Source organism: Lichenostomus cassidix, chromosome 1Aa (assembly GCF_008360975.1).
Source record: "Lichenostomus cassidix isolate B80296 chromosome 1Aa, HeHo_3.0, whole genome shotgun sequence".
Taxonomy (NCBI): domain Eukaryota; kingdom Metazoa; phylum Chordata; class Aves; order Passeriformes; family Meliphagidae; genus Lichenostomus; species Lichenostomus cassidix.
In genome coordinates this window covers 24,012,817-24,034,528 of record NC_139480.1, presented here as the reverse complement: position 1 = coordinate 24,034,528, position 21,712 = coordinate 24,012,817, and the positions used below count along the sequence as shown (strand labels likewise).

The 21,712-nt window shown below is 41.3% G+C and overlaps 1 long non-coding RNA gene across 1 annotated transcript; it reads right to left on the bottom strand.

The window, feature by feature from the left end:
- Window positions 1-622: 622 nt before the first annotated feature.
- On the bottom strand, window positions 623-20,733 carry LOC146443328 (uncharacterized). Its single transcript, XR_014846858.1, has 2 exons — window positions 20,499-20,733; window positions 623-1,021 (listed from the first exon to the last, which is right to left on the bottom strand). It is a non-coding gene; the product is annotated as an uncharacterized LOC146443328 (long non-coding RNA).
- Between the last annotated feature and the right edge of the window lie 979 nt (window positions 20,734-21,712).

Below are 21,712 nucleotides of genomic sequence, written 5' to 3'. Positions count from 1 at the left end.
TTTGGCCTCAGGAAACTCATCCATTGCTTTCAAACAAACCACACAAAATGAATGAATCTGGCAGAGGGTTACAGGCTCGTGGGGCAATCCGTTAACTTTCTGGAGAAGGGTTTGGTGTCAGCCTGTCGACAGATGGATGGCAAGCCAGAGAGCCTCTGGTAATGTACAGCCTGAGCTACACAGATTAGCTTGACCTGCAAAGCAGGGAAACATACAGACACTGAAGTGATGATAGTACAGTCATGAGTTTGGATTTCTTCACATCCTTTCCCAACAGATTCCCTTTCCCACAGACTGAAATTCAGTAACAGGAATTTATCAGTGGCTCTTACATGGTTTTCTAAATAATTTCTTCCATGTCTGCAGTATAAACCTAGTCTTCTAATTATAAGAAGTTGAAAGATTTAAAAGAAACATTTTTCCAACAAATACTTTAGTTTCTATGAGCTTTCAAACAAAAGATGTTTTTTACATCAAATAATTTTTTAAAAAATCAGCATAATTTCCTCTTTCAAAATAGTGTATTTTGTTTGCATATTTTTAAGACTTTTAATTTTGTAAATTAATTTTTATACATAGTTAATAATACAAAATAATTTTTCAAAGCAATATACCAAGCAGCTTTGCACTAAAACATTCTTTTTATTGAAAATTTTAAAAACTTTTAGTTTGTGCAGTATTGTCAAAGTTCCAAATATTACAATCACAATTTCAGACCTCTTTATGCCTATATTGATGAATTGGTATCAGAAATTTGGACAACATAAATCTCACAAAGTATATCACTATGGTAAAGGATAATAGAATCCACTTCCTCAGACTCTTGCTCAGAGATTTTTGGACAGGCATGAGGACTCAAGCACACTCTTCAACTCTCCCCATTGTACAAGGATCTCATGGAAAATGTTCTCCAAATCTTGTCACCTCTGCTCACCAGCTAGAGGAGGGAGAATGAGTCCAGTCCCATGATAACATGTGCCCATGATAACACAGGATGCAACAGCAGAATGAGACAGAGAACCTGTGGGTTGAGGAACACAGGCGCAAAATTAGAAAATTCACATTTAAAAGTACCAACTCATATCAATTTTAAGCAATGCTTCATTTTGGGACTTTATGAAATATTTCTTTTTCTTCTTTCCCTGGTAATAAAACATTAAGAAACCAAAGATTTTGTGAAGTGCTGTGAAAACATGATAAATTAAAGTATCATGCTAAAAGCATTCACAGCTCAATCACACAGAGCACAAGCAGATTACAAATGATGACAGCAAGACCACAAGAGTGAGATCTGGTGAGCCAGTAAACACATTTAGGTTACAGCCATGAACATACCAGACTTGTTTAGCCTTTCAGTTACACTGGCTCCTCAAATGACTTTGACTTTGTCAGTAACAAGAAAACTATGTTCACTCTTTTTCAGACTGGAAGATAGGAGGTAATCCTTGCAGATGTCAAGCAATGGTGGCCAAGTGGCGAGCAAAACTGAACACTGAAATTAATTCTCTGACATGTGGAACATGGCTAGGATAGACCTCCCATTCAGCAGCAGATTTTCCTTTCTGTATCTGATACTCCTAATAGCTATTATACTGGGCACATTCTCACAGTCTATTGTTAAATTTGAATAGTAGTTACAAATACAAGCATTTTCAAGAACTTCCTGTTTTTTGGCAGTTCAGTTTTTTTTCCTTTTGTAAAATGAGTTCTGTGATTATTGTTACGGTGCTTATTGTCTTGACTTTTTAGCATCCTATTTGAAAACAGTAAATGGTTGGACTTCATGCCCCATTCTAAAAGCTTGCCATTCATGTATGTGTGCTGTGGGGTCTGAAATCTGTAATATTCTGCTGGAAGAGCAAAAGCCTATGTAGCTGTGATTAATTTATTGAGAAGGCACTGGCTGAAATAGAGAATTATGCCTTCTGATTCTCAAAGCACCAGCTGGAACGCTGTTTCACCCAGAAAAAAAATTTTGAATTACAGTGCCTTGGCACAGGTCTTGGAGCTGGTTTGGTGAAAAGGCCTCACATGGCAATAAGAATCCAGAACCTTCTCTGAATAGTTCACCTTACTGACACATGATGTTTTGCACAAAGAATGCCAGGGTAGCCCTGCCACAGACCTGCTGGGCACTGCTAGAACAGGGATCTTGCAGCAAAGCCCATCACTGCCACCACTCTCATTCATTCATTAAGTTTGACTTTGGGAACTTTTTACATCATTTCCTACAACTCTGGCTTTCTGACCTAATCCAAGAACTTGAAGATGGGAGGTGAGGGTGCCATTGAAATATATGGTTTATCCATGGAAGTCACTGCTCTAGTCGAAAAGATGACAATCACAAATCAAAACTAACCATTTGACTTACATATCTTACCAGATTATCACAATTATTAGCAGAAACTTGTTCCTTGTTGTGTTGCTAATGTCCAGGTCAGTATTGCACTTGTCTTGAGTCGGATACCATTTTTGTAAGTGCAAAGGCAACAGGCTATAATCAAAACACCATTTGCTCAGCCTTTCTTCTATGATACTTAGACTTAAGCCATCTGTAAGATTTTTACTTCTACTGCTGCAACTTATGGCACTAAACGGCAGATCTGGCTCAAAGCTTGATGATCCTTCTCAGTGCTGTGCCATGGAGTGTTTCTATTTGAGGTTACATGACATCCTCATTGCAATTGCTCATACAAAGAGATAGTATTCAAAAATTGTTTCACTCATTTTAGTTTACTTTTTTACTTTAGTTTACTTTTAACATAGTTTTAAGCATTTTTTTATGCAGGGGTACTTGACATTGGATTGTTAAACACATACATAAAAAATAACAAGAGTCCATGCAACCTTTGATTTGAGAACCTTGGTTGAGTATCAGAAATAGAATAAAAACCCTGTCTATTTAAATACAACAAAAGTTTTTATTATTTGTTCAGCCTAGAGAAGAGGAGACTGAGAGAAGGCCTCATTACAGTCTTCAACATCTTCACAAGGGGAAGTGGACAAGCAGGTACAGATCTCTTCACTCTTGTGACCAGTGACAGGACCCAAGGAAAAGGCATGAAGCTGAGTCAGGGGAGGTTTAAGTTTGGTATCAGGAAAAGGTTTGCACCCAGAGAGAGGGTTGCTGGGCACTGGACGAGGCTCCCCAGCGAAACGGTCACAGCACCAAGCATGACAGAGTTCAAGAAGTGTTTGGACAATTCTCTCAGGCACGTGGTGTAATTCTTGGGGTGTCCTGTGCAGGGCCAGGAATTGGATTCAATGATCCTTGTGGGTCCATTCCAACTCAGCATATTCTGTGATTCTATGATATCTGACAACCAGGCAGTTTGGTCAACTGATCTCTGTATCTTGCAGAAGGCACATAATCTATTTTCAATCCATGATGACACAGGTTCTGAATGATACAACCACTGACAAATAGTACCCATATACATCTTCTGTGATTTACTGGTTTAGGGCTTAGATTTTCTAGAGCTGAAAGGGGCAGGAAGATGATTTTTTCATACACATGACACAGAAGGCTCTTCATAACAGGTTAGTTCAACCCAATAAAAAATTAGTTATTTTCTATTTTTTTCCTGAGAAAAACACTACCCTTGAAAAAACAGCATGTTTTTGCCACACATGGGTATAAACATCTTACTGAAAGACATTCCTGGTACTAAGAGGCCAAACACAACAAGACCCAACAGAAGAAGGTCAGACAAGTCAAAAGAAAAATGTAGCTTTAAAAAAAAATATTTTAAAATCAGGACACATAATTATTTAAAGAAATCATCACAACAAGTGATGGATTATTTGTCTGTTCACATCTGTAATCAAGATTGCATGCCTTTAGGTATTTGCTTTGACCAAAAACAAGCTGTTGGATGAGTTGCAAAATAATGAGACAAAACATTTAAGCCTGTGTAAAAGAGGACAGGCAGCTAAGCTGAGGCTTTCTTCTGTCCCTAAATACGCATGATTCCTTAAAAATCTGCTCAATCTTTCATTTTCATATTTTGTAATTTTAAACAGTAAGATGCTTATTCAAAACCTTGGGTACCAGCCATCGCTCATAAACAATATTGAGCAAGAAATAAATAAAATGCCCAACTTAAACACAACCAAGTAAAACTATAAACTAATGTCTCATCCTTTTTTGACTTTATGAATACAGTTGTTTATTTGCTTCGTACTCACGTCTCTTGGATTGGTAATATGGCACTGTTTAACACCTTGTCCATGTCATAGACAGTGGGATTGAGTGCGTGTTCAGTAAATTTGTTGATGACACCAAGCTGTGTGGGGCCAACAACATGCTGGAGGAAAGGGATGCCGTGCAGACAGATCTGGATAAGCTTGAGAGGTGGTCCCAGGTGAAGCTCATGAAGATCAACAAGGCCAAGGGTAAGGTGCTGCACCTGAGTCAGTGCAATCCCAAGGACAGGCTAAGCAGAGAAGGAACTGAGAGCAGCCCTGAGTACAAAGACTTTGGGATGTTGGTGGACAAGAACCTCAACATGACCCAGCAATGGGCAGCAGTTCAGAAAGCAAATTGCATCCTGGGTTGCATCAAAAGCAACGTGGCCAGCAGGTTGAGGGAAGAGATTCTGCCCCACTACTCCACTCCAGTGAGATCCCACCTGGGGTGCTGCATTGAGCTCTGGGGCTCTCAAAATCGATGTGTACCTGTCAGAGAGAGTCCAAAAGAGACCACAAAGATGATCAGAGGGCTGGAACACCCCTCCTATGAAAACAGGGCAAGAGAGTTGGGGCTGTTCAGCCTGGGGAAGAGAAAGCTCCAGAGAGACCTTAGAGCAATTTCCAGTTCTTAAAGAGGGCCTTCAGGAGAGCAGGAGCAGGATTTTTTACAAGGGCATGTAGTGATTGGACAGGGCAAATGACTTAAAACTGAAAAAGTGAAGGTTTAGATTCCATATTAGGAAGAAATTCTTTACTGTGAGGAGGGTGCTGAGGCACTGGAACAGGTTTCCGAGAGAAGCTGTGGATACCCCATCCCTGGAAGTGCTCAAGGCCAGGCTAGACGGGACTTTGAGCAACCTCGCCTATAGGTAGCATCCCTGCCCATGGCAGGCAGGCTGGAATTTGATGATGCTTAAGGTGCCTCCCAACTCAAACCATTCCATGATTCTATGATAAATATGTTTTTCTAATCTCCTAACTTGCATAGGGTTTCTTCTTTACTGGCTGATTTTTGCTTGTTGTAGCAAGTGGGAATTATCTCTTCCCACCGATTTCCATACATGGCAACTTCATATAGCAGGGATCCTCTTCCCTTGCTGCAGGACTGGCAGTATGCAAGCAGTATTTGTTCTCCATCATAGCTTGCCACTGGGAAAGTCAATCAAAACTGACTCCTGATAAACTGAAAATGGCTGACTGCTCCTGACATCAGTATTTCAATGATGGCTTTATTTTTACTTTTTTTTTTTTTTTAATATCTGGGGAGTCCTAGCTTCCAGAACTACACAGTTTGTCCATAAGACACTGGATTCAAAGAGAGTTCCCAGTCACCAGAGAGGTCTGACAACTTGACCTAAAGCCTGAAAATGCCAGACATAAAAAAACCCCAGCACTGCTTCAGGTTTAAGCCAGTCTGATGCTTTTTGCTGCATCATTCACATTTTTCTAACTCCAAGGGTGGACAATACCTTACATTGAGCTTTCTCATGGGATCCTGGTTAAGAACAATGTCCGGTTTTGCACTGGGCTCTTCTCAGAGTCATTTTGACTGCAGACCACACAAGTGCTCTTTGAGTGTGAAAAAAGTAACAGTCCTACTCTTTGTGGGCAGAAGGTAGATTGAAGCGCTGATGAGCAAAGGGTAAATTCTTGCCCTTATATATCCAGGCCATTTATGGAGAAGCAAATAGAAAAGCTGAGGCTTATGGCAGGAACCAAGCCCATCCTGGCTGGGAGGAGTGCTGCAAAGAGCACAGTGTACATTGCTCCCTCTGTGGAGGTGGCTGCATCGTGGCAGCTGGAACAGCCCATGTCACCCTTGCAGGACAAATCCTCCAGAGGCAGGCAGCTGTAGGCATGACGTGCTCCTGTTGTGCAGCTCCCCACAGGACACTAGCACAGCAGGGCAGCCTCTGAATCCTGCTTCCTAAGCGGTGATCTCTGGGCAGAGGCAGGAGCACGTTTGCCCAACTGATTATTGTCTTTGCAGACACAATGTGATTTTATAAACAAGGTGCATATCTGTTAGACTGTTCACAGCAGTGAGACATTTCCTATTCCTTTTCTATTTGCTTGACTGAGTAGAGGTTTTTTAAATCTGTTACCAATTGGATAGCAATACAGTAAATAAATATGAGCTTGTGACTCAAGCTCTGCTAGCCCTCCACAACAGGAAATAGGAACTCGGAGCATTGAAGTGTCTATCACTCCTCCAGCCGTCAGGCAGCCGCTTAGTCATAGTAACTAATGGTATTTTTGACCATAGCACTGTTTTTTATAAATGCATCTGGGCTGTTAATCCCAGGCTAAACACACCCTGGATCCGATGAGTGCTACAGTCCAGCTACATGCTGCTAATTCCCCAGGGGAATGTGTCCCTACAAGTGTTTAAGATGACTCCTCTCACTAGATACTGACACCAGTGACTGAGGCAGTTTCAGGGAACTTTACAATGCTGTATCCCCCCGGGATATAGCAGGGACAGCCTGTGCAGGATGAATCAATGCCATACGTCAAGTACTGTTTGTATATGTTTCAGAGTAACCAGGCAAAGTCTTTTAACTTTCCATCCTAGAGCCCGAGCAGTACTTTCCTGAATGTCAGCCAGGAAAATTTTGTAGATTTGGCAGTAGGACTGTGGGAAGCCTGGTTGAAGACCAGCCCAGAGTGCTGCAGCAGAGGCTTTATGTAAAGAGAGAGAATCCAAACACCTTCCTTTGTTTCATGCTACAAACGAATACAAATGGAGCCCTGAGATTGCAATCAGGCTCCATTGTATAAGCACAGGCCTTTCCATTACTCCATTACATCTTTTTGGCATGTAGAGCTTCATTATTTTTCAGCTGGAAAACTAATTAAAATGAATTCTTTTTTATTTATCAGAGTGTTAATGCTTCAGTTCTCCAGTCTCCACTGGCTTCCAGCCATTTAATTTTGGTCCCTAGGGCAAAGCCTGACAAATTAAGATAAAGCCATTACTTAATGTTCCCCTCCTGAGAGAAAACAAGAAGTATTTCCTGTTCTTATTAATTGCACAAAGTCAATTTCCACGGTAAAATTTCAGCATGACCAGAGCCTTTGCACCCAACATCTCTCTCCTCCCGTGCTCCCCACTCAGCTGCAGCAGCCGAGGCAGGGAGTGGTGCCGGGTTTCAGCTGGGCTTTCCTCAACACCCTGAAAATCACAGGGCAAACAGAGGCTTTGCTCAGGTGCTTGCCCTTTGCCATTTGGAATCACCCTCTCCTCTACCTCTAAGGTACTTTTGCTTCCCGAGTGCTGTGCTTTACCTCCGAGGAGCAGCCAGCCCTGGGGATCCCGGCCGTGCCAAATGGGTTACTCAGAGCTGTGGTATGGGCACTGCCCAGTTCAAGTGCATTCAAAGCAGCCAAAATCCACCTTCTTTTTTTTGTCCCCGGTGTGTATATCACAAAAGTTCACGCACTTTTGAAGCTGTGTGTTGACTTAACCGGGAGCTGTCCTCCCCAGCCTCGGAGCCTGGTGCACCAGGTAACAAACAGCCCTCCCATGGCAACACGGGTTAATGCCTGAGCACAGGGCAGTGGGAGGGCTCCAGCGAGCAAACCAGCCCTGAGCCTCGGCTCGGGAAAGCGGCCAGGGTGATGCAAAAAGTTTAGAGGGAAAGCAGAAGAACAAACAGCAAGGAAACAAGGCAAAGCATCGGCAGTTGTGAGGGGGCAGAGAGAGAGCAGCACCAAGGCGTTTCCCTCCCCGTCAGTGTCTCTGGTGCAAACCTCACACCCCCTAGCCACCAGCATTGGTTTGCTCTTCAATGCTCTCTTTATAACATTCTTACATTTAAACAAAGCTGACACCATTGGAGCCCAATTCCATAGCAGAAGTTCGCCCAAATATTTTCATAAAGCCAGCTTGTTTAGGGAAAGGCTTGGCCAGACAAGGAGACAGCTTGCTGAGTGCTTTTGGATTGCATTATCTAAGATGTGTTGCCCTGTTTGGGACTGAAAGCAGATATTGCAAAATGTCTATTGACTCCCTGGCAGCAGCACAGGGTTGGCACACTGGGCCGGCTGTTCCAGGGCCCCGGAGGGATGAATTTGCTCTGTGACCTCCCTGCAGGCTTGGGACACCTTCTTTCACAGGCGATGCTGGAGCAAGCCCTTGCAAGGAGCCAGGAGCAGCTCACACAAGTACCAGCACAGCTCTGCTGTGCTGACATGTGCCAGGGCCAGCACCTTGATCCCATGCAGGGACAGACATGCCATACAGACTTCTCCTGGCTGGGTCAAAGCGAGCTCGTGCTGCCTGGCCGGGGCTGCCCGGAGGGAGCAGGAAAACACAGCCCCGAGATGCTCCCAGCCGGGGCCACCACTGAGGCTATCAGGTGCCCTGAGGCTGATGGCAGGAGGGGAAGGCAGGGAGGAGATGGCAGCTCCACAACAGCTTGGATTCGGGAGGGCAGAGCGCTGCAAGCCCCGTGCCCCTGCGTTTCTGGGGCAGGCACAAACAAAACCATCCTCGAGGGCAGATGTTTGGAAAGGAAGCAAAGCACGCAGCTTCACTTCTGCTGACTTACGCCAGACAAGGAAAGCAGCTGAGTGAGGCATGCAAAGAACAAAACCTATTCACCAAAGACCTTCACACTGCCCGAGTGAACGGCAATACACTCCCTGTTTACCTTACCCTCCCTCAAAATCAGCTATTCTTTGCTGATTTTTTTTAAGTGTTACTAATTAAAAAATACACATAGGATTTGAAGATGTCCTTTTAACTACCCTTTGAAAACCTCAGCATTTTAGGGTGATCATCAAACTGTGTATTTACAGTTTTGTACAGAAATTCTTTGCACATTCTCAGTTTTTCTAGTATCAGCACAAATCTCTGATGGGTCATCTTGTCCTACCTATCCCTAAACTCCATACAGCTGAACTGTTCTGGGGCACATATGCTGTTAAAGCAGCAGGCAAAGATTGCAAAAATGAAGACTGCAAAAATGCATCCTGATACCATGTGAAATGATTCAGTGGATTGAAACTCAGAAGTGAGCAACAGGGAGAGTCTGAAACACACTTTGTGCTAAAGTTCTTCAGATAGGTTGCTACATATAGTTACAGAAAAAAATCATAACAGCCAGTGCTATGTGATAAACACTACTTAAATCAACATGATTCAAATAGTCATTTTCTCTACCCATCCTGAGAATTATATTAAAAAGTGTTATCTTTTTGAAATGTTTTTGAGGAAGATATGAATGACCAGTTTTACAAATAGCTTAAGCAGATGCAGTTTCTCTGCACTTTTAAGTCAATGGGGAATTTGATCCCTTTTTAAGTTTCCACATGCGGGCTTTAAAATCCCAGCTGCGGCTGTTGTCCAAGATTAGGTCAAGGGAAAATACATGCTCTCTCTATGTTAAAGAATTTTTAAGGCATTTGTGTTGGGAAATTCTTCTACTTGCTTAGTAAGAAAGAGGGGTTTGAATCTAGTAGAAAGGTAAGAGGTAGGATGTATTTTTTGAAGTCTTTAAGAAAACCACTAATACACTGTGTTACAAACCCCTAACAATCCCATTGTCCATGGACAATAGAGTTTTATTAGAACATAGTCTGTATTTTTTCCATGGACTCTTCACACTCTCCAGGTGCTCTATGCAACTGTAGCAAAAAGGAACGACTCTCATAGGTCTGGATGTGAAAGCTGTGTGCATGCTAAGATCCCACTGCTCAAATTCTTGGGATCTGAAGGCAGGGTAGAACCAGTGACCTGATGATGGAGAGCTGGTCATGAAAAAGCACTAATAAAGAATTATGTGAGAAATAATAATATGTGAGCTGTAGTGCAGCAGGCAGTAGCAGGGATGGGCATGGGAAAAGAAAAGAGGAAAGAGGAAAATGAGCTGTCAGCAAGATGACTCATCTAGAGTGCAGGAAATAGGGAAAACCTCATTTCTGGTCCTTATGGCTTCTCGCACACTGTGTTGTACAGACTCTTAGTTCTCCCTCACCCCCACCCCTCCGTGCAGTGACACAGTTTAAAGCAGGAAGGTAAAATGCACTCCTGCCTTCTCCCATCTCACATAACACATGGATTGGCAGTAAGGATGCCCTCCTGGGAGTTCTCAGCAGAGATATACCATCAGGTATTTCTCTACACATAATTACTAATTACTCAGTCCTGAGACATCCTGTCAAGATGTTTTGCATTTGCACAGAAAGCTCCTGGAGAACTTTGAAGTGAAAAAAATCAGCATTCAGTGGAGTTTGGGCATCCAAAGTTTAGGCAGAGTTTAGGTAGCTGAACAGGAGAATTCAAAATCTGCTTTTCAGCTTCCACATCCAGGGTCCATGTTAGAACTTCCCTGAAACCTCTCCAAACTTCCAAGTGCTTCACTTTGCACTGCTAACTGGTATTTCATTAACTTAGGTGTCTACATAACATTAATAGGAAACCATGTCATTTTAAGCTGGGTTTAATAAAGATATGTATTACTAACATTGACATATTTTCCTTCTATTGACAGTTTTGATAAGAGAAGAGGCAAGCCCTGTTGGACTGCTAAAAAGGCAAAAGCTTTTCTACCATCAAAATGCCAGCTATAGCCACTGTTAAATATATCATCCTTGGTTTTTGCTCTGTCAGAAAATGAGCAAAAAGGGTTGGGAATTTTCATGAGAACATCCAAAGTCACAAGGAAACTGGAGAAGAGATAACACCTCTTTTTTGCAGTCTTGGGAAACCTTATAGCCTTGAGGGCTACAATCTTCAATAGGTCCTACATTATATCGTAGGATCGGATGTTTAAATGAATCATTTTGTCTGAATTGCTGCTAGCCATAACAGTGGAGACAATAAAACATATAATAAATACATCTGCATTGCAGGAATGATGGTAACACATGTAAGCTGGGCCCAGTTTTCATGGGCAAAGACAGCAGGAAAAATATAGTAGCCTTGGATGATGGAAAGGTGTTTAAGCACATTAACATCTACACAGCCTTGGATTCTCTGCTGTGGTTACCTGCTTTTGATTTTTGTATGGAAGCACAGCTAAAAGCTTTCACCACAGGCCTTGATTTCCTCCCTTTGGGGAAAGGTAAACTCCTAACATTGACAGACGTGATGTTAAAAGTGTACAACCACACTGTAAATTGCACTACAGATTAAAAAAACCTGAAAAACAACAATGAACAGAAAACAACAACAACAACAAAATAAAACAAATAGGCAGGCCCAAAGTGCAGTATTTCTTGAAACAGGTTAACTTACAGGAAAAGCTATCCAAGGTCAAGCTGTATGATTTATTGCTGAATAGTTTGTGGTCAACAGAAAAATGCACAGATGAAAACATAAAGACATAAAATATGACACTGTCAAGCTCACTTTCTCAATTCACTTTTTTCTATTACTTATTCCCTACAGGGAATTTAGAAGTGAGTGGTTTTGTGGGTGGTTCAGAAATTTTTGGAAATTATCTGAACACACAAATTCAGGTTTCAAATAAATTTCTCAAAGACACAGTGTTTTCCCTCGTGATGCTTTTTTCTTTACACAAGGGCTGCCTCTTTTTTTTAGATTGTTGTGTGGAGCTTAGCATGGAGCAGGATCTGCAGCAGTGAGCCTGATGTATGATGGTGAGAAGAAGGTGGGTTAAACACCTCTCTGGGCCTGCCAGACTGCTCCATGAGTGGCACAGGGTGTTCCCCCTGCACAGAGCACAGCTACTGAAGGGATTGTAATGCTCTGTGTGTCCCTGGTATAAAACCATGCAGTGCCCACTTCTTGAATGGTGTGCACAGTTCTGATCTCCCAGTCTTAAAAAGGTATAGGAGATCTGGAAAACAAGCAAAGAAATGCTACCTATATGATCCTGGCCATAGGGAATATCTCCTGTAATAGGAAAAAAGAAAGTTAGAAAAGCACAATTCAGCTTGAGAACAGAGAATATTGGTGGATGTTTGATAACAGTCCCTACAGTCACCAGTGATGGAGAGGATGAACAGGGAAATGCCTTCCTTAGCTATGAAAATGCTACTGCAGCTACAAGTTTACACGGGTTTAGAGGGAAACTAGACAGATCACTGAAAGAAAAGACCTCCAGAAGAAAAGGCCACACATTTCAGAGTCCAGTCTGTCCCCACCGTTATTTCGTGCATTTCAAGCACTCCAGAAAGTCCTTTTTCTATATAAGGTCATAAAAAGCCTTATAGGCCATATTATTTCAACATGCAAGGCAGAATTTTTCCTACTCTTTGTATCTTCCAAAGCAAGCCCAGCAGAAGAGCTTGTCCTTTTCCTTCGCTAAACTGAAAAAAAAGCAATGTGTTGACTGTAGGAGCTGGAGCAGGCGTCCAAAGCAATTCAGAGAGCAGGAATTGACAAAAGCTGGAAGCATCTGGACTCTCTCCAGCTTCTAAGTCCAAAGCTGTACCTGCAGCTGCAGGATCCAAATACTTCAGTGGTGAATACCTCCTCCTGGAAAATCCCCAGTACATAAATGGAAAGTCGTGCGTAGGCACACACAGAGGTGCATACCAGCAGAGGAATGATGAGTACTTAGAAATGTATTTGGAAAAATTTCTCCTCACATTTTTTCTGGATACACAGAGCAATCATTTCCCTGAGAATAAACCATTTGACAGATTCTACTGTACATTGCAGTGGTGTGCACACAGCTGTTATCTTTGAACACTGAGTTTTTCCTCAAGAGTGATTATTTCTGTCTTTTTCTTAGCAAGTATCTCTGCTTATAAAGAATCCTGGAAAAAATTATATGAGAAAGGGAGTAGGTTTTTTTCTGTGCATGGTCTACAACACATTTTCATGCATTTAAGCTAAATGAGACCACTTGATAAAATCACAGAGTGCTGATGAGAAGAAAAAGAGGATATTACTTGAATATTATGAATAAAATTAATGACTGTAGAAAATGAAGGCATTTACAAGTGGTCTTATACCTTAACTGAAATCCCAGGAAATAGCAGAGAACAGCTGCTGTAACTATTCCTCCAGTCCTGGTGCTGTTTTCTGAATGGTTGATTTTGATAGCCACATAGGCAAATGGGGCTGTAGGATCATTGAATTAAGAATAAGAACACCCAGCAGGAGTTTATCACCTCAAAAATGACAAACTGGAGTGCCTTTTTTAAAAACACATAATAATGGATCCTCTGTTAAGCTTTTAATTAATGAGCTGTGTTCATGCATCACCTGGGTGCTATAAAATTGCTCAAAGCTGGTCTCTGTTTGTCAAGTGTAAACCCATGATGTGGTGGCACAAACCATTTTCTCTCCAAACCAGCCCAATATTTGCTTGAAAATCTCCACCAGTGAAAACCTCCTCTCCCTCGGGGCTCCCTGAACAGCTCTGTGCAGGCACAGGACACTGATTTTCTAGGGAAAGCTCCAGCTGCATGCTTTCTGCAAAACTAAAGCAGCTTTAAAAGGAAACTGGGATGTCCCTGGAAGGGTGATTCCCACCTGCAGCTCCTCTGAACACACAAACACAACTTTAACAAAATTTGGTCACTGCTCTCACCCCTCCAGCAGCGATGGGAGTCCTGACACCACCCCCATCACCCTGTAGCAGAAACCCAAACAGCAAGATATAACTACAAATAATTTCATGCACTTTAAGGGGAGCAAAAATATGAAACATCAGAAAAAGCACCTTGAAGATGAATGTTTCGTAGTGATGGGGAAAATTATTGTAATGTACAAAGCCCATGAATCATTTTGAGATCTTCAGTCAGATAGATAAAATATTATTATTGTTATTATTATTTCATGTAAGTAATGATTACATTGCATTTGAAATGGCTTTGTAATTTCCTGTCTAATGCTACCCTTAGGTCTCTTCTATATTACTGCTTTTCAATTACCTTTTATTTTTCTTCTTGAATATATATGTTTTGAATTAGTTTTTCATCTGATGTATCAGCCTACTATTCTTCAGATTGAATCTTATTTTCATATTTCCTGCCCACATTTCTACAGTTAGGAGTTTTTGCTTTGTAAAGCTGAAAAAGGAAAGGAAATAAATAGTAAAAATAAAATAATGTTTACATCATGTGTTTGTATTTATATCTGAAAACACATAGTCTTTGCTACATGCACTTTTTAAAACATCTTAGGAACATGCCCCAATTCCACTATCATGCACATAGCCTTGAGATTGGAAAAAACCAAAAAAAAATCATACCCAGACTTAATAATCATATATAGCTTTCTAAAATGCTTTGAATTGCAAGGCATATTCATGCCAAAATCCAGCTCTGCCAGGTTAAGAGATGGAGAATTTCAAGGCCAGTGGTGCTCCAGGAAATTTCTCCAGTATTGCTGTTTACTCATTGCAAAATAAATCATAATCACAGAGCACAACCATAAAGCTGTAGAGGGATGAATCCCTCCAAAAACCAGCAGGCAGGGGCAAGAAACCCCTCAAGAGAAAGGTCAGACCTCAGCCCAGAATCCAGGCATGGAACAGACAAGCATCCCAGGCAGCACCAGCAATGGGACCAAGGGAGCTCCTGGGCCACCACCTCTCACCATCACCTCTCACCTCTCATCAAGCAAAACCAACCCTGAGTGACCACAGAGCTTGACCTATTCTAAATCTGATGATTCAGCACACTGGAGATTTCACTTACTGAACTTCCCTTAGCTGCAGGACACACGACAATTATTGCATGGAAAAACCAGGAACTTCCTTCCTTCTACATGCAGCACCTTCATTTAGATTTCAGTGAAGCTGGACACAAGCAAACCTGGTAACAAGTCTTACGGGGACTTCTCCAATGATTGACATATTTGGCATTATCATGATATTATCATCAGGCAGACACATTTGGCATTATCATCATATTCTCATCGGGCATGTGGTGTGACTCTTGGGGCTGTCCTGTGCAAGGACAAGAGTGGAATCGATGATCCTTGTGGGTCTCTCCCATTCTGTGATTCTGTGATCCCATGGTCCATCCCTTTGGTCACTTTGCAGTCTGAGTTACACTGCTCATCTCAGCAAAAATACAAATTAATTTTTTGAAAAATCTTTTCCATTTAAGTGGCAGTGACTGAGGGTACAGTTGTAACTTGAATTGTTTTAATATTTCTAGTAGAGAAAAAGATAGACAAACAAACAAAATACTAAAATCCTTAGGAATAGGAATTTTTCTATTTTCTCTTCAGGGTTTATTATCATCTGGTTGTTTCTTAAAAATTAAAAGTAAAACAAAATATGTATTATAATATTTATAGGGCTTTAAAATCTATAATTAAGTTTTCTAAAACTGATGCCATTGCAAGCAAATGATAAATAGAATTTAAAAGCAGAAATTTTATAAAAACGTTTTAGGGGCTATTAAACTGACTGTAACACTCTCCTGTCTGTGCAAGGATGACAAGAGCTATATAATGAATTGCCTTCATGTCTGTTTCTCAGTCATTTTAAGTGAACTGAAGCTGGGATGGACTGTTTGCCTTTCTCAGGTTTATTTTTGCTTTTTTTTCATCAATCCAATATCTCCTGTGTATTCTTTCATTTTCAAGGCTACTGGTTCCCCAATGAAGTGTACTAATTTAGTAGCACCAGAAAGAAGAAGTTCTAAAATATCCAACTGGCTGTCCTGGGAATCACTGCAGCAGTTTAATAAGCCTCCGTTTTCTCTTACTAATCTAAAATAAGACTTGGCACATGATATTTGCCAGCTGTTGTACATTTACTGCCTTAAATACATTTTTTATTGTCAATGAAGCTCTATGAAGAACCCACTCATAGCCTTATTTGGATTAAACTTTATACCACGCCATATCAGATCTCTTTTTTATTTGCATGTCTATTTGCTTTGTTCATTTATTTTTATTGGGTCCATATATGAGCAGTGTCCTTTAATTAGTACAAGTCATTATATGCCTGGAAAAATCAGATTTAGTTGTTCTGTGGTGGGAGATATTTTAGAATATTTGCAAGTGAAAATGTTGGTGTGAGACTGTCTCTCTACCCCAAAAGAACTGCAAATCCTGTTTGCAATTAATTGCTGTATCTCACAGGCTATAAAGCCTGCCACAGACTGCAGCTCCAGGATTTCTAAGGTGAACTTTATTTGGCTTTGCATGGTAAACTGGTCCCTGATGATATTCATTTACAATGAAAGATCTGTAAGAACACTCTGCCTTCTTCAGAAAGGCTGCATCAGTCAGGGTAAGTGTAACACCTTGTTAGTGAGAGTCAGACAAGTCTTTTTGTCCTGTGGTCATTGCAGAAACTGGACTATGTCCACATTTATTCCACACAGTTACTGTTGCTCTGAGAGCACAGCAGGAAGAATATCTGTGAGCCGCCCTAGCAGTGTGGCCTGAAGATAAAGCCAAGATGACCTGGTCAAAGACAGGGTCCTCTTCATTCCCTTGAACAAAATCCTAATGTGGTTTGCCATTGGCCTTGTGGTGAGAGTCACAGGGGAAATTCCCAGTCGCTGGCCATCTGAGGGCATCATAATATAAAAATAAGACTTTTCACAAGAGATCACTTCTGGTCCTCTTTTCCAGATCTTCCCAAGTTATAAATGATACCTCTTGAGAATGAGGAATCATAAACTCTCATCTTCTCTGCCACCAAGCAGAGAATTGTTAGCAGATCTGCTTAGCCCCACAGTGGTTGTTTTAATGATCCCCTTGCCACCAAGTCCCATGACATCTGAGAAGACCATGAGCAAGTGGGTGGGAAGTCCCTATGGCAGCCCACCAGTCCATCATTACTATTAGTGACAAATCTGATCTCCTTGAAGTTTCCTTTAGAAAGTTCAAATGGGAGGCTACAGAATCTGAAAAATTTCTAAATTACAATTTTTGGAATCAAGGCCTGGAAAAGCACTGACCTTTAGCATTGCTTGTTCTTGGATGCTCCTTCCTCTTCCCATTGCGAGTGATCTATTTGGGTATGTGAGAGACCCATGGGAGATACAGAGCCTTTAGAAGGCAAGCTGTGAGAGCAAGAGATATGACTGATGAAGTATCATGTGTGAAAATCAAGTGGTTCTTTAAAATTGGCTCTTTCTAACACGAGCTATGTTCTAAATGTGAAAAATGTAGAACAGAATCTTTTTCTTGTTGTTGAAGGCTGTCTGAAAGCTGGGATTTTAAAAGTCCACCATTATCTTCTCAAAATGTTCCAGACTGGGATCCAAGCCTAATGGCTCAATCTGATCCAGTTTGGTGACCTGCACTGTGTAAACACTTCAAACTGACTGAAACTGAGGAACAGTAATCTCAGACAGTTCAGGCAGCCTAAAAACCACTTGTCAGAAAACTCATCCTTCATAAGCTGGTAAAAGACATAGTCTGGCTTTATCCTCTTTCCTCTCCTCTTAAGTAGCAGTGACAGAATTTCAACACCAACTCATGGTCACAGAATCAAAGAACTATTTGGGCTGGAAAAGAGCTTTAAGACCTGTAAAGAGGATTGTGAAAACTGGTGCTGAACAGTGGCTGAGTAACGGAGGGATGCCATGTGTCTGACTGTGTCACCTGTGCATGGTAGCACAGCCACATCAGTGCCTCTAGCTCAGGTGGAACTGCACAGTCACCAGGGAACGCTGAAAATACCATGGTGTAGCCCACTTGAGTGGGAAACAGGAGTTTTCCATTTAAGAAGAAAGAAGTATTGAAGTAAAGGGAGGATAAACCAGCAAATTATAGATTATATTTGCCAGATTGGAAGAATTTTCTTAAATTACTACACATATTTCGTTATAATCCACAATTTGGGTAACTTGATGAAAAATATAATACAACATTCAAGAGCACCTGCTGTTCTGCCTCCCTTTGTGGTATAGTTTTTCAGAAAAGCAGATTTAAAGATGGACATTTTAAGATATATAATAGCATTCCTTTGGCTTCTCAGTTGTGCTTGACACATGCAGTGTGCTACATGTAAACATGCCCGAAACCAACATATAAGGCTCTCCACCGTCTGAAGTCTGGCTCTAATTTTTTCATGCTTCCTCAGTACTGAGAAGGAAACTGGAAAATCTTTGAACTGCTCCATCTTTTTACTCCACATGGTGACACATGCCACTCCCTGTAAAGTATATCAGTAGAACTGGCTCAAATGATTGAGTGATCTTTGTTATAAAAACTAACATAATGCCTTTTAATTTTTCTTTTATCTTCCATTTCATTAATAAAACTGGATAGGCCTCTTGTGGTTTTGGCAAGAATATGAAGCACAATGAAACCTTCCATTCACTTGCAATTCATTTTGCCAACTAACAGTCTTGAAGCCCCAGACTGACATGAAGACAGGCTGAGAGGGTTAGAGTTGCTCATCCTTGGGCAGAAAAGGCTTCAGTGAGACCTTAGAGCAGTCTGTCAGCCCCTAAAGAGGTCCTGCAAGAGAGCTGGAGAACTTTCTGCAAGGGTATATAGGCATAGGACAGGAGGTAATGGCTTAAATCTGAAAGAAGGGAGGTTTAGATTAGATATTGAGAATAAATTGTTTTCTCAGAGGGTGGTGAGGCACTGGAACAGTGTGCCCAGAGAAGTTGTGGATGACCCATCCCTGGAATGTTCAAGGCCAGATTGGATGGGGCATTGAGCAACCTGGTCTAGTGGAAGGTGTCGCTGCCCACAGCAGAGGGGCTGGAACTAGATGATCTGGTACTTTTCAATGCAAGCCATTCTATGATTCCATGATTCCATGGTTCTATGATTCTATGAGAAAGACATGTAGCCCTCTGTGCTTTGAGACAGACAGATATTTCTGTTTCTGATAAAACTGCTTGGAGTCTTCAACAACTCTATTGTTTTATATAGCTAAAACAGAATGAGAAACTAGTAATTCCGAGTTCTTTAAGGGAAAAGAAATCATCAAATCCCTGTCTGCTGCCATTGGAGTGTTTACAAGCATGTGGTTAAAGTGCAGAGTGGTGCCCAGGCACACAGCTCCTACTGGAGCCTCCAGCCACTACTAATTGCAGGGATCGTGTTGCAAGCAAGTGCATGCACATTTAGCAAAAGCAAAACATTACCCTTGAGTAACACTGCAGTTTGAAAAGAAGTGTGTCACAAACATCACCAATTTTAAAGCAGGAAGGAATTCCATGTGTTTCTCAAAATTGCAACAGAGGATCTGTGTTCATGGATACACAGAGACACAGGTACACATGCAAGTTATGAAATGCAGTTAATTCTGACCTTACTCATTACTGGACTAAATAACACTGATATATTTGATCCACATTCAGAAAATTCTCATCCATTATCTTAACTTTTTAAAATTCATTTACTCAACTTAAAATGAAATGCAACATTTTTTCCTCCTCATTTGGCAGACACTTTGGAAGAGCTGGCAGAGAGCAAACAGCCATATAAAAGAGGGTTTTTAATTTTCTTTTGAGAGAAAATTGTAGTTTTAAAGCAATCAATGCTAAAAATGGCAATAAGTCAAAATATTAAGATGTAATGTGTGACTAGCACTCAGTACATTAAGGTTCTCCGTAGAGTTTATATTTTTCACTTTGGTGTGCTTCACAGTAATGCTAATCAGAGTGTTATTGAATCTGGGACACTGTCTCCACAAGAAGAACTTCTAATTAACACTGCTTTATAATGAAATCATATTATCTATTTTTCAGCACTTAGTATAAATTATTATATACCACTTTCTGATAAAGGCTTACTCCTTCTGCAAGCTTGTTGTGAAATCTGGCAGCTAACAGCCATCCTTCAGCTGAGAAATATCTCCCTTCTCTGCTCCAAAAAAAATTCTGGTACTATTTCTGCTGATACCTTTGAGATTAATGTTCATTGATGGCAAAAATACCTGAAAGGAATGTCCCAAGAAGTTGATCAAGAGAAAACCCAAAAATCTGCTGTGCTACTCAGAGGGCAGAAGCTGGAGACGTGCAGCAGCTGTGTGTTCTGCATGGGCTCTGCAGGGGCACTGGAAGAGTGAGCTTCTATTGCCATTTTTGCTGTGGAATTTTCTGAAGTCTCCTTTTCAAATAGTTTTGCTAGTCACTGGTGCTAAGGGAAGAAAGCTAAAAGCCAGGCCTTACACATAGCATCTCTCTACCAGAAGAGAGATTTTAAAGTTATGGACTAAATAGAGAGCCTCCCATCTGGAAAGTAAAATCTTACTGAAACAAACAGTTGAAACAGCTTATTTATTCTACTTTATTAAGCCAAAATATCCCATTAATTAAAATCATAAAGGGTTTAGGGAATATTTTACCATTACATTTTACTGTGAAGTAGGAAGGAAGTAAATTCAGCAGCAGAGTCTGTGGGCAATGCTCTCAAACAAGTACTTTGAAGCAAAAATCATATGACTCACCTCCTGCTGAAAAACTTGTCCTTCCCTCCTGGGACACCACCACTGATGTTGTTACAGCTGCTTCCGTCTGGCATTTTCTGGACTGTTGCTTTACTCCTATTAGAATAGCTCTGCTGCATTTGTGGTCAGGATGAAGTGCATGCAATTTAAAATGCAAGAGCAACAGAGAGGAGCCATTGCAAACTGTCACCCAGCCTGGGGCATGAGGAGGAATCCAGCCAGAGAACTTGGAAAGGCCTCATTCATGTGTCTGGGCTGGCAGTGCAAGTGCAGGAAGACTTCTCTCCAGGAGGAGGCTCCTAGCTCCTTTTAGCCCAGCACAGATTTTACCTACACACTAATTTTGTACCAATCTCAGCAGGCTCAACAGAGTTTTTATCAGCATCTCATGAAGAGGTGCTTGTACTACCACATTTACTCCAGATAGAGAGGGAAAAGCAGAAGATTTTGGGGCTGGGTTGGAAGGCTATGGCTTGGGAATCAGCAAACTCTCTTGACTTAAACAATAGAAGGGAAGAAAGAAATTCACCATTATAAGACTTGAAATGTTAGTGGAAACTGAAAATTGGTGGAAATATTGACAACTTTAGCAACAATATAAATCAATTTTTTAGATCCCTTTTCACTTTTTTTCTTGGGAACACTAGCTGAAAGATTGATTTCCTGAAATGCAAAGGGAATTAGCAGAAGGAAGAATCATGGAACCATAGAATGTTTTGGGTTAGGAAGGACATTAAAGATAATTGAGTTGCAGACCACTTGCCATGGTCAGGGACGCCATTTACTAGATCAGATTGCTCAGGGTCCCATCCAAACTGGCCTTGAACACTTCCAGGGGTGGAGCATCCACACCTTCTCCAGTCAACCTGCTCCTGTCTCACAACCTTCCAAGTAAACAATTTCTTCCTTACATCTAACCTAAGCTGCCCTTTTTCAGTTTAAAAACCACTGTCTCTTGTCCTGTCACCATCTGCCGATATAAAGAGTCTCTTTCCCTCCTTTTTATAAGCCCCCTTCAGGTACTGGAGGGCCACATGAGGACTGCCTGAAGCCTTCTCTTTTCCAGGCTGAACAACCCTGGCTCTTTCAGCCTATCTTCATAGGGGAGGAGCTCCAGCCTTCAGATAACCTTTGTGTCCCTCCTCTGTTTTGTAAAGTAATTAGTGCATATTGCCTTTCTGCTACTAAAGTCACAGGCTTTCAAGTAGGACAAT